Raw genomic sequence first — 14,252 nt, 5'->3', positions numbered from 1 at the left:
TTGGATTCAGAAGGATCTGCGTTCTAATCCCGGCTCCTCCACATGCCTGCTGTGTGGTGTTGGACGAGTCACTTCACTTCTCTGGGCCTCGGTTACCTCATCTGTAAAATGGGGATTATGAGTGTGAGCCCCACGTGGGACAGGGACTGAGTCCAACCCGATCTGCTTGTATCCACCCCGGCGCTTAGAACAGTACCTGGCACATAGTAAGTGCTTAACAAATACCACTATTATTATTATTGTAATTATAAACTCTCTTTTACAGACATTATTGTCTACTAGCAGAAAGAGCAAACCTGTCCGGATGTTGCTTCTGCTTGCCCTTCTTCTGGCTCTCAGTCTGGGTTCTCTCTGTCGCTGGTCTCCTCTGGCTCTGTGCAACTTTGTTGCTTTTTTTGATGACTCTTGCCCTTGTAGGCTTGTTGGGTGTGTATGTGTTGGGGGAGGGTGTATCTAGGTCACTAGGCTTCTGTGTCTCTACGTGTTCATCTCCCTTGGCATACAACCCAACTTGTGGCCTCTCTACCTCTGGGTCAGTAAGTAACCTTGAGTCTTTGTGTTTCTGCAGGTGAGTGTTTTTTTATTGTAAATGTGGATGTGTACATATATATGGATGGATGGAGGGAAAGAGGGATGGAGGGATGGAGGGAGGGATGTGGACTGTGTTTATAAGGTAAGGTGTGGGCATACCTTGTGTGCTGCTGGTATACTGCTTGTATTATCTGTGTTTATGGGGACTTTGGAGTGTACTCTGAAAGTATGACTGGGGATGATGGGAATTCTTCATCCTTACTGACTCCCTTGGCCATTGCCTGGGCCAACTGTTTCAGACGTTTAACTCACTCCTCAAAACTCTGTTCCCCCGACCCCCATCTCTTGCCCCTTCACCAACCCGGGCACACATTCTTTCTCATCATCCCTAATCCCTGTACAATCTCCACCCTCACCTACTCTGAAATCCCGTGGCTCAGTGGAAAGAGCCCGGGTTTGGGAGTCTGAGGTCATGGGTTCAAATCCCGGCTCCACCACTTGTTAGCTGTGTGACTTTGGGCAAGTCACTTAACTTCTCTGAGCCTCAGTTACCTCATCTGTAAAATGGGGATGAAGAATGTGAGCCCCACGTGGGACAACCTGATCGCCTTGTATCCCTCCAGCGCTTAGAACAGTACTTTGCACATAGTAAGTGCTGAACAAATGCCATCATTATTATTATTATTATTATTATTATTAACTGACTATATATAGAAACAGCATGGTATATGGAAGCAGCAAGGCTTAGTGGCTAGAGCACGGGCCTGGGAGTCAGAAGGTCATGGGTTCTAATACTGGCTCTGCCACTTGTCTGCCACTGGCTCTGCCACTTGACCTTGGGCAAGTCATTTCCCTTCTCTGTGCCTCAGTTTCCTCATCTGTAAAATGGGGATTGAGACGGTGAGCACCACGTGGGATAGGGACCGTGTCCAACTCGATTTGCTCGTATCTACCCCGGCGCTTGGTACAGTGCCTGGCACATAGTAAGAGCTCAACAAATACTATAATTATTACTACATTGTTTAAAAAATTGAAATAATCAAGTCAGATCTCCCTAAAATCCCCCCTCCTGCCCTCCAGTCCCTCTTTCCTTCTGTCCCCTCTCCTATCTAGAAGTAGTATTTCAAGAGATCTCCTGCCTCCTCTTCAAATCTATCCCCTCCACCTGCTCTCTGACCCACCTTCACATCTTATGAAAACAACTGCCCCCTCCTTCTTCCTCTCCTTGATCACCATCTTCAATTGTTCACTTTTCCAAGGCTTCTTGCTCACTGCTTTCAAACGTGCTCATGTCTCCCCTATCCTAAAGAAAACTTCTCTCGACCCCAGAACTCCCTCTAGTTAGTGTCCTGTCTCCTATCCTCTAGTTTGTGCCTGTGCCTCTCCAAATTCTTTGAGCAAGTTGTCTACACCTGCTTCCTCCATTTCCTCTCCTCCAACTCTTTCCTGGACCCCCTCCAATCTGGTTTCCACACCCTTCACTCCATGGAAACTGCCCTCCAAAGTCACCAAAGACCTCTTTCATGCCAAGTCCAACAGTGTCAACTCCATCCTAATCCTCGACCTCTCAGTTGCCTTCCACACTGTCGACCAACCCTTTTTCCTGGAAACATTATCCAGTCGATCAATCAGTGGTATTTACTGAGTGTTTACTCTATGCAGAGCACTGTACTAAGCGCTTGGGAGAGTCCATTGCAACAAAATTAACAGACATGTTCACTGCCCATAGGAAGTTTGCAGTCTAGAGGGGGAGACAGACTTTAATATAAATAAATAATTATGGATATGTACATAAGTGCTGTGGGGCTGAGGATGGAGTGAGCTTAAGTGCTTAAAGGGTACATCTCTAAGAGCATAGGCAATATGGAAGGGAGAGAGAGTAGGGGAAAAGAGGGCTTGATAGGTGAAGGTCTTTTGGAGGAGATGTGATTTTAGTAAGATTTTGAAGGAGGGGAGAGTGACGGTCTGCAGGAGATGAAAGGGGAGGGTATTTATTCCAGGAAGAAGGAAGGACATGGGCAAGGGGTCAGCAGTAACTTAGGCAGGGTAGAAGTATAATGAATAGGTTGGCATGAGAGGAGCAGTGTGTGTGGGCTGGACTGTAGTAAGAAATCAGCAAAGTGCAATAGGAGGGAGCAAGGTGACTGAGTGCTTTTCAGCTGATGGTAAGGAGTTTCTATTTGATGCAGGGATGTATAGGCGACCACTGGATGTTCTTGAGGAGTGGGGAGACATGGACTGAACATTTTTTAGAAAAATGATCCGGACAGCAGAGTTAAGTATTGACTGGAGGGGGGAGAGACAGGAGACCGGGAGGTCAGCAGGGTAAGTGGTTGGATCAGTGTAGTAGTAGTTTGGTTGGAGAGGAGAGGACAGATTTTAGTGATGTTGTGAAGGGCGATCTGACAAGATTTGGTGACAGACTGAATATGTACTCTGGAATGAGAGAGATGAGTTGAGAATAATGCCAATTTTCCGAGGTTGTGAGACAAAGAGAATGATAGCATTGTCCACATGGGGAGGATAGGGTTTGGGGGGGAAGATGAGTTCTGTTTTGGACCTACTATCTTCTCTCTTCTCCCACTACACTACAGCTCACAATCTTCATTCTTCTCCAGCTAACTTAAACTGAAGAAGCAGGGTGGCCCAGTACAAGGAGTAAAAGCCTGGGAGTCAGAGGACCAGGTTTCTAATCCTGACTCTGCCACTTGTCTACTGTGTGACCTTCGGCAAATCACTCCACGTCTCTGTCCCCTCGACTGCAAAATGGAGACTCGATGCCTACTTAGACTGTGAGCTCCAAGGGGGACCCGATTATCTTGCATCTATCTCAGCGCTTAGTACAGCGCTTGACACATAGGAAGCGCTTAACAAATGCCACCATTATTTTTTTATTAATAAAAACTATTACATTCTAGCTTTTCCCTCAGCCAAACTCTTGCTCAAGTCCATTCTCCTACCTGGAAGTCCTTCTCCTTTCAAATCCAATGGACTGTCATTCTCTGCATCTTCAAAGCCCTGCTGAAATCACATCTCCTACAAGAGGCCTTCACCGATTAATTCTAACCTCCCTAGATTATATCCCCTTCCATCACCACCACTTCAGAACTTCTGTGCCACTGATGCCCCTGATTAGTGCACTCGCTACCTCTCATATCACCTAAATGTAAGATGCCTCATTATTTAAGTACTTATATATATATGTAAAAAAGGTATATATGTATATGTCTTCATATATATGTATATATATGTATAGATGTATGTCTTCACTTTCCTACCTGTAAATTATCTCTGGGTCTTTCTTCTCTGCTAGACTGTAAACTCCTTGAAGACAAGGATATCTACTAGCTCCATTATCCTCCTCCCACTGCTTTGTACAGTGCCTTGCACATAGTAGGCACTTAAAAAATATTATTGATTGATGATCGCATAATAGAGAGCTGGATTAGAAGGGTTCCTGCCAGGCTTCTTTAGAGTGACACTTCCTCCCTAAATGGGCAATGGCTCTTGTTAATTAGGGCAGTTGTACTTCCAAGTCTGCTTCTGTGAAAGGCCAAATCCCAGACTCTGTGGATTGGTGGATTACTAGGAGCAGGAAGGCCTGAGGCAATTCCTCCAGTCTAGGATTCAGGCCTGAATCTTGCTCCTTTCCATTTTCTTTCTTTTATGATATTGGTTAAGCTCTTACTATGTGTCAGACGCTGTTCTAAGCGCTGGGGTAAATAGGAGTTAATTAGGTCAGAAAGTCCCTGTCCTGCGGTCTAAGTAGGAGGGAGAACAGGTATTGAATCCCCATTTTACAGTTAGAGAAACTGAAGTGTAGAGAAGTGAAGTGACTTGCCCGGGGTCACGCTGCAAGCAACTGGCAGAGCAGGAATTAGAACTCGGGTCTTCTGACTCCCAGTCCCATACTCTTTCCACTAGGCTACGCTGCTTGTCCTGCTTCTCCTGCTGCTTCTGGGGGAGATTGGCTGGAGCAACAGCCAGTGGGTGGTTGCCTAGGTGGGAGGGCGGGTAAGGCCAAAGCCTGGGTTTCCCTCGGGGCCATTTTGGCTGCCTTTCCTGCAGAAACAGGACCTTGGAATGTGGGAGCAATGAGGTCATCCTCCCATCATCCTCACCTCACTGGTAAGACCGTACCCTATCAGGCTCTGGACTTCACAATCTCAAGTAGAGAACCTGAAGTGGATTCAGAGGAGGCCCACCCAGACGAAAAATAAGACCTGTGAGGAAACGTTAAAGTAGTCGGGGTTAGTCAGCCTGGAGGAGAGACGGGTGGTTGCAAACATGGCACAGCATGGCGTAGTGCCTAGAGCACAGGCCTGGGGGGTCAGAAAATCATGTGTTCTAATCCTGGCTCTGCCACTTGTCTGCTGGGTGACCTTAGACGAGTCAATTCACTTCTCTGGGCCTCAGATACCTCATCTGTAAAATGGGGATTGAGACTGTGAGCCCCGCGTGGGACAGGGACCGTGTCCAACCCGATTTGCTTGTATCCATTCCAGCGCTTAGTACAGTGCCTGGCCCCTGGTAAGCGCTTAACAAATACCACTATCACTACTATCATTATTATTACGGCTAATAATAATAAAAAACATACGTTGGCCTTTGAGTATCAGTTGGGGCTACCCCCACCTCTTCAGTGGACAGGAAAGCGCTGAAGCCTCAAAATAAGGGATTCCATAGATTCCTGACGGAGCTTTCTGAGGGAGACTGTTGGATTTCCAGTCAGGTTTCCATCTGACAGGGATGCTTTAAATATAAGCTGGCCTGAAGGCAGGGGGGTGAACCCGATGACCTCTCAAGATTCCCAACTTCAGATGCAGAGATTCCCCCGGTGATTGTGCAAGACCCTATAGACACCAGTCCCCCCAAGTTTTGGCGGAGGGAGAAATAGCAGGGGCCAGGAGCCTTGGAAAACCCTCGCTTTTCCGGGAGGGTGACTCATGGGAAAGAGGAGGCACAGCAGCGGCCGAGCCAAGGAAGTGCTTCTGCAGTCTGCACGGCAACAGCCTTCGCTGCTGCAATCCACTCCCTCTGCAAAGCACGCTCCCCTCCCCCAGTCCTCCACCACCCTTTCCTCGCGCCCGCACATTCACCGTGTAGAGTGGGTAAACTCGGCCCCCGCTCAGGCCCCCGCACTTTCCCTAGAATGAGGTCTCGGGAAAGACCACGTTCTTATCAACCTTCAGCACAGGCAGCTTTTGACAAACTGCAGAGGCCAGACCCGTCCTTAAGCCTTCCTTCCTCTGCTGTGAGAAAAAAAAAATTGCAGATAGCAGAAGGAAAACTAAGCAAACCGGAGCTGAATCACGCAGCTTAATAACCGGCTTCCCTCCACCACCAGTGACACAGCACAAAGCAGGAAGATTCGGAGCTGTGGGCAGCCAAGGTTGGGGGAGGCCGAGGAAGTCCACCCCTGTTCGCTGGGGTCCCACTGAGCAGGGCAGTCCCGCTGACCGATAAGGAAACCTACTCCGGAGGCCGAGTCTTCGACCGCTACCGAACTTGGCCAGCAGATGAAATAATAAAAGCGCGGCCCTCGGAAAGCCCGAAGATGGCAGTCCCACGTTCAGCCGCCACCCTCGGCCCCGACCCCTCGCTCGGCCAAGCCATTAAATTCACTCTAGTTTCCTTGGCATTAGGCGATCGTGCCTCTGAATGTGAATTTTCCCACTCGTGTGGGTGTGGCTGAAAAGGTTGATGCATAACCGACGATCCCCTCCGCCGCACCACGCACACACAACAACTGTCCCTGTGGGGTGGTGACGCGTTCGCTGTTTCCCATGCTGGTGTTTTCAGTTTTACCTCAGCCTCACGATCTGCTTCGAGCTCCTGCCTGAAATGAGCCACTCCTCTTTTGATTGCGGCACACCGGCGATCTCTCTGCTTGATTTGTATCCCAGCCCTCGGCTGTCACACTGCCTGGCTGAGCCCGAGTTTCCCTAAATCCTTGAAATGTTTTCTCTCTCTTGCTCTGAGAACCTCATTTCACTTCACCGTACAGTAGCTGCCTGGGGATCCTACCATCATCCGAGAAGCAGAGGGGCCTAGAGGATAGAGCGTAGGCCTTGGAGTCAGAAGGGCCTGGGTTCTAATCCGGGCTCCACCACTTGTCTTTTGTGTGACCTTGGGTGAGTCATTTCACTTCTCTGTGCCTCAGTTCCCTCATCTTCAGAATAGGGATTAAGACTGTGAGCCCTATGTGGGATGGGAACCGTTTCCAACATGATTATCGTGTTACTACCTCAGCGCTTAGAACAGTGCCTGGCACATAGTAAGTGCTTAACAAGTACCGCAATTATTATTACTATCATTCGCTTGTCACAAGCCATATAGCGTTGAGAAGAGTTTTGAATCTGATAGACCGGCATGATCCCAGATCCTCTCTGTGATCCTGTCTTTCCTTTTGTGGAAGAAATATGACATTTTTTCATGGTATTTATTAAGAGCTTACTATGTGCCAGGAATTGCCCTAAGCACTGAGGTAGATCCAAGCTAATCAGGTTGGACATAGTCCCTTGCCACATGGAGCTCACAGCTTTAATCCCCATTTTATAGAGGAGGGAACTGAGGCAGAGAAGTGAAATGACTCTCCCAAGGTCACACAGCAGACAAGTGGCAGAGCCGGGATTAGAACCCCTGTTACCTATGGAATGCTTTAGCTAACGTTGATGGAACCATTCAAGCAGTCAGAAGAGGTGTGGGGATAAATCCAGATCTCACAATCATCATCATCAACAGTATTTATTGAGCATTTACCATGTGCAGAGCACTCTCTTAAGTGCTTAGAGATTGAGCAGCACTGCAGTTCCACGGTCTGAAGTCTGATGTTATGTTCCGGATGAATCTCGGGACAAGTTGATTTGATTTTTGACTTCTTTGCCAATCAATGCTTCCCTGGGCAGTGCCCCACCCAAATAACAGAATTCCACAGCAGTTCTGTGTTGCAGTGAGGGTTTTTGGCTAGGTGTAACATTTCCCCCCGGGGCAGGATTATGTCACCTTCCTTTTCTTTCTGGATTTTTTTCAGTGCATATTCAGGGGTTGATTCCACAGAGTGGTTCAGGATCATCTCTAAGTGCATATGTACATGTAGAGGACACTCATTCTCGTCAGGGGAGACAGCAAACATTTCAAGGATTTAGGGAATAACAACTCTTGAATGACTGTCTCTCCTGATTTTCCAATAATCCTCCCACCCTGTTGGATTGGGAGTGTTTGCTGGAGGACTGAACGTGTTCGAACACCAGTGTTGAGAGAAAATTGACCTTTTGAAAAAGCTATTACAATCTGGGAACAGGGAGAGCCTGATAATGGAAATCCTACGATAATGCAAAAAGCAATATTTTCGACACTTTCCCTCACCAAGCCTTTGACTGGAGCTGCAAATCAAGCCAAGAGCTGACTGGTTTGAGTTTTAATTTCTCTCCCTGCGTCTCTCCCCACCCCGCCCTTCTTTTGGATGAAGGTGATTGGCAGCAGCGGTATGACCAGAAGCTAGCATAGAAGGGGGTGGGGAAGAGGATCCAGCTATTTCCTCTGAAAAATCATCAAACCTATAAGTTGGTTTGGGGAGGGAACTTGTCTATCAACTCAGGGTTTTGGGGCTTTTTTAATGGCATGTGTTAAGCACTTACTCAGTGACACACACTGTACTTATTGCTGGGACACAAACAAGCTAATCAGGTTGGACGCAGTCCCTGTCCCACACGGGGCTCACAGTCAGTTTCCATTTTTTTTACAGCTGTGGTAACTGAGGCAAAGAAAAGTGAAGTGATTTGCCCAAGATCACATAGCAGACCATGACGGAGGCAGGATTAGAACCCAAATCCTTCTGACTTCCAGGCCCTTGCTCTATCCACTAGGACACACTGCTTCTCTGTTGCATTCTCCCAAGCGCTCAATCAACACAGTGCATACAGTGAACGCTCAATCAATGCCTTTGATTGGTTGATTAATTGGAGACCTGGCATTACTTCTTGGCAGGAAACCCCAGAAGGAAGATCTTCAGCCACTTTAAGACCTTTTCAACCTGTCTGACTTCAGCAGCAATAGGAGCTGGGACAAGCTCTCTGGCAAAGTCAAGTGGGGGAGATGACTGTCCTACTTGTGCAGTCAAGAAGAGGGCCCAAGACGAATGCCCCTCCCTCCAGTCTTGTGACCCACCCCTCTTTTTCCCCTCCCCAGAGCTGCCGGGGGAGAAATTGGCAGCCTGGGAGTCACGGTGGGCTCCCTGGCTGCCCGTTAGGGTGGTCCCCAGGCCCTGGGAGGTCTAGGACTACTGCTTGGAGTGGCTCCAGTTCTGCACTATTGCCCCACTGCCTCTATGAGAAGCAGGATGGCACAGTGGACAGAGCATGGGCCTGGGAGTAAGAAGGGCATAGGTTCTAATCCTGGCTTTCCCACTTGTCTGCTGTGTGACCTGGGCCTCAGTTACCTCATCTGAATGGAGATTGAGACTGTGAGCCCCACGTGGGGCAGGGACTGTGTCCAACCTGATTTACTTATATCCACCCCAGGGTTTAGTACAGTGCCTGGCATATAGTAAGCACTTAACAAATATGACACATTATTATTATAATCATTATTATCCTTGGGGTTTTCCCTGAAGTAGCAGCTGCAGCTATGGTGATTACCAGGTTACCATGGGAATAGAGAAGCCTCCCCCACCCCTCAGGTGCCTATCCTAAGGTGGAAGTCCGATCCATCTGCCTCATATGCCTCACCAAAAGCCTGCATCTTTCCAATCGATGAGCCACGTAAACCATGACTCACCACCGCCCCCTCAGACTGTGGCAACTAGATCCAGGTTTATAAGATGGAGGTGAGAGTCACATTAATTCAGCCCGAAGATTTGTCATCTGCTTTGGCCTTTGCTCTGGGCCTTTCGGGTGAGGCCCTGGAACCGCGGTCTTGGAGTGGGCTAATGCAGGCCAATCTCCCAGAGATGGGTAGCGACTTGTCTCCAGAAAAAGCAGAAAGTTTTCTGCCCCCAAGAGACCCCACAGAACAGAGTGTTAAATATCACTAAGGAAGGGGGTGACAGGTCACTGTACCCTCCATGATCCCCCCTCTTAATTATAACAATAATAATAATTGTGGTATTTGTTAAGTGCTTACTATCCTAAGCACTGGGGTGGATACAAGCAAATCGGGTTGGACACAGTCTCTGTCCCATGTGGGACTCACAGGTTCAATCCCTATTTTACAGATGAGGTAACTGAAGCCCAGAGAGGTGAAGTGACTTGCCCTAGGTCACACAGCAGACACGTGGCAGATCAGGATTAGAACCCTTGACCTTCTGACTTCCAGGCCCGTGCTTTACCCACTATGCCACACTGCTTCTCTGAGTACAGCAGAGTTGGTAGTCACGTTTCTTGCCCACAACAAGCTTACAGTCTAGAGGGGATTCAACAGTCATTCAGTTAATGGTATTTATTGAGCGCTTCCTGGGTGCAGAACACTGTACTGAGGAGTTGGGAGAGTACAAAATAACAGTGTTGGGAGACACGTTCCCCGCCTGCAACGAGCTAAAGCCTCAATTCTTCTCACTCCCTCTGTTCTCTCTCCTCTCCTTATTAACAGGAAGCTTTATCTTTCTCTCTATCCTGATTCAGTTATGCAGCATAAGGGGTGTGTGGCAAAGGCCCTGCTTTCTTAAGGAAGGGTAAGTGCACCTTGGACTCGGAGACAAAGTAGGAAGGGTTTGCCGGGGAGAAGAGTAGGTGTGGGCATCTGATGACAAACTTCTTGGACTCTAAGTTATCCCTCACTAGAGGAAAAGAGAGGGTGGAGCGCTATGACAGGCTACACTATCGCTGACTAGACACGAGACCTGCAACAGACCCGTTTGTCCGTCTGTAAAACGGGGATGATGATACCTGCCTCCCGCACGAGGGGTGGAGGACAGCGGCTTGGAATTAATGAGTAACTAATAAAAGCAATTATAAACACACCTTGCAACTACCCTCCTTTAGGGATAAGGCTAATATTAACAAACTGCCTTGCACGTCCCAGCAGAAGGGTGATACGTAAGGAAACACCGTGACCGAGTGGAAAAAGCACAGCACTGGGAGTCAGAGGAGCTGGGTTCTCATGCCGGCTCCACCATTTGTCTTCTGTGTGACCTTGGGCAAGTGAATTCACCGCTCTATGCCTCAGTTACCTCATCTGCAAAATGGGGATTCAATTCCTGTTCTCCCTCCTATGGAAACTGTGAGCCCTTTGTGGGCCCTGATTGTCTTGTATCTATCCAGGCACTTAGTACAGTGTCTGGCACATAGTAAGCACATAAATACCGCAATTATAATATATAATTATATGGATGATGGATGATGAAATAGATATGAACATGGATGATAATATAAAGCCCTTCTATTTCTGGACCCGTGTTGCCTGTGGACCAGTTTTTCCTTGTAGTGACCTTGGTCAAGTCGCTTCACTTCTCTGGGCCTAAGTTCCCTCATCTGTAAAATGGGGGTTAAGAGTGTGAGCCCCACGTGGGACAGGGACTGTGTCCAACCTGATCAACTTGAATCTACCCCAGTGCTCTGCACGTAGCGAGTGCTTAACATCTACCAAGATTTTTATTATTGTTATAATTATTAATAAATATGATCGATCAGTTGACTTGCTTCTGTAGAACAGAGTCCTATAGAGGCTAAAATGTCAGGCCCCGTCAGGTCTGGCCTGGCCGGAGCCAAGCCTAGGAAACATGGAGCTGGTGACGCTCGGTTCTGTTGCTGTGTTTCCTCAGGGAGGAGTCCCCGGCTGTGGAGAGCTCCAGGGGAAGGGGAGAGGGTAGAAGAAATGGTCTGCTGGGGGCCTGCCAGAGCAGATGGGAGGCATCCCTTAGGCTCTGAGCCCTATGGGGGACAGGAGTTGTGTCCAACCTGATCTGGTCTGCTGTGTGACCTTGGGCAAGTCACTTCACTTCTCTGGGCCTCTGTTATCTCTTCTGTAAAATGGGGATTGAGACTGTGAGCCCCACGTGAGACAGGGACTGTGTCCAAACTGATTAACTTCTATCTACCACAGCACTTAAAACAGTGCTCGATACAGTAAGTGCTTAACAAATACCATCACTGTTATTATTATTATTACCTTGGACCTAGCCCAGGGCTTAGTAGAGTGCTTGCACATTATAAGTGCTTAACAAATACCGCAGTTAATATTCATGCTTACTCAAATATTTGTCTGCCACCAAATATCCGTCAGTTCACAGCCCTGAAGGCTCGGGGCACGAAGTCCCCGCTCAATCCCACTGCCTCCTCACAGCTGCCATCAGATCGTGGCTGCGAGCCTCAGCTGGCCTCAGAAACCCAGAAGGGAGTTCCCTCCCCCGCACCTCCTCCGAGCCTCCGGGCTGGACCTTACGGTCTGTATCCTGGCCTTCGAATCTCGGCCTGGTGGCCCTGAAATCTCGCAGCACATACCTTCACAGCCCCGGAACGTTGGGAACGCCCTTTCTCAGGACCAGCTGAGGAAGCTGCGGTCTCTCAGGGCTGAGGATTGGAAAGTGAGGTCTCTCACAACCAGCGACTGGAAGCCGTGGTACCTGTGGTCCCGAGACTTCGCCAGGACCTCCCTGGGCCCTCCATCTTCCCACCACATCCCTGTTCTCTCTCAGAGCTGCCCCAAGACACCCAGCCCCAACAACGCACTCTGTCAGCTCGCTCCCACCTACCCCACACCTCGTGCCGCCTCCTTCCCCACCTCCCACCCCAGATCTCCCTCAGGTTGCAGCCTGTGGAATTCCTCTTCCACTGTGGGTAAATTCCCCATTATCTAGACACTCATCTTCCTCACCATCCCCAAAACCTGGCTCAGTCCAGATAATTCTGCCTAACCCGTTGCTGTCTTCCGAGGAACCCTCACCTACTCCCACACCTCCCAAGTGGGGAAAAGAGGGGCAAAGTCTCCCTGCTCCCACCTTCCATTCCCTCAACTCCAACCTTCACCCTCTTTTTTTTTTTTTCTAATGGCATTTGTTAAGAGCTTGCTCTGTACCAGGCATTGTACACAACGTGCTGTGGGGCTGGGGGTGGGGTGAGTAGCAAAGCGCTGAAGGGTACAGATCCAAGTGCATAGTAGACGTGGAGTGGAATGTGGGTAGGTGAAAGGAGGACTTAGAGAAGGCCACTTGGAGGAGATGTGATTTTTGGAGAGTTTGGAGGGTGGGGAGAGTGGTGGACCGTCGATTGTGAAGGTAAAGGATATGCCAGGCCAGAGGCCAGAAGTGGGCAAGGCATCGGCGGGGAGATAGAGTTCTGGAGAGTAGGTTGGCATTAGAGGAGCTGGGTTGGGCTGGAGTAGGAGAAAAAGCTCATCCATCTCACTGGGCACGGGAGCAGCCAGGGAGCCTTCCTGTGGCTAAGCCAGAGTGTTCCCAGAGGAAGAGCCCATTTGTCTTTGGGGACGAGGGAGCGCTCGAAGTAGGGCTGGTTTTTCCACTTCACCTCTCCCTCATCCCCTCTCTAACCCCCGCTGGGCCTGGGCTCGGGCATCCTGACTCAACATCCCATGTCACGGTTCTCTCAGGAAATGTCTGCCATCACCGACAGGGGCTGGCCAAAGAACAGAACCTACAAATCAAAGTCCGGGATGATGTCAGAGTTTGGGGCCCAGACAAAAGGGGAGGGGGGAGGCCCAAAGTGGCAGGCACCATCTCCTCACCCTTTTATGGAGAGGAAATAAAAAGTTCCTTTTTTAAGCCCAGGGGTTTAAAACCTGTTGTTCAGGGCTGAACAAGTGTGGGGTGTCAGCAAAAGCGATCAGAGAGTTGAGCCCCCCTGGCTCCAGTGATTTACGCATTAAAGCAAGAGAAGACCTGGGAGGAGGGAGACTGCCTTCCTGGCTTGTCTGCTGCTCTTGCAGAGTCCAGTTGGGGTCACTGCCAGGGACTGGAAGTGGGCGGGGGAGGGCGAGGGAGCCACAGGGTCTCCTGGACAGGCAGTGAGTGTGGACAAATCCACTAGGGAGTTATTCTGAGGGGAAACTTCATCCTTGGCTCCCTGCCCGGGTTTGGGGGGAGGAAGGAAACTGACCGTTGGGGTAGTCGGGATATTCCCATGGCAAGTTGATTTGCTGGATCAGCACCAAGCGTTTGGCCGTTTGGGCAGGGAATAAAAAAATTAGACATCTCTTCTTATTGTGAATCACAGGCGGAAGCGGCGGAGGCTCCGGCAACGCATCTGCCTTCGCTGAACTGTGTGCAGTCGAAGTATCCAAACTAGTAGCGTGGCCTAGTGGGTAGAGCAAAGGCCTGGGAGTCAGAAGGACCTGGGTTCTAATCCTACCTCGGCCACTTCTCCTCTGTGTGACCTTGGGCGAGTCATTTCACTGCTCCGGGTCTCTGTTCCCTTATCTCTAAAATGGGGATTAAGACTTTGAGCCCCATGTGGGACAGGAACTGCAAATCTAGCAACTCGATTTGCTTGTATTCACCCCAGTGCTTAGTACAGTGCCTGGCACATAGGAAGCGCTTAACAAATACCATCATTAATTAAGTAATTTCACCTCTGGAGAAGACTTGCCCATTCTGCTGACTGCCTCATCTTGATGGTTTGGAGAAATTTCAGGGGAGGAATATAATAAGAGGGTTGGGGTTTCTGACCCACAGCAATTGGGAACTGGAGAGAAATCACTGTAGAGGTTACGTGAGGGTGGTGTCATCATCGCTAGAAGCAAGTTCAGTAGTAATAGTCCTGGGATGATAT

Source organism: Ornithorhynchus anatinus, chromosome 4, assembly GCF_004115215.2.
Source record: "Ornithorhynchus anatinus isolate Pmale09 chromosome 4, mOrnAna1.pri.v4, whole genome shotgun sequence".
NCBI lineage: Eukaryota > Metazoa > Chordata > Mammalia > Monotremata > Ornithorhynchidae > Ornithorhynchus > Ornithorhynchus anatinus.
This window is presented reverse-complemented; position numbering follows the sequence as displayed.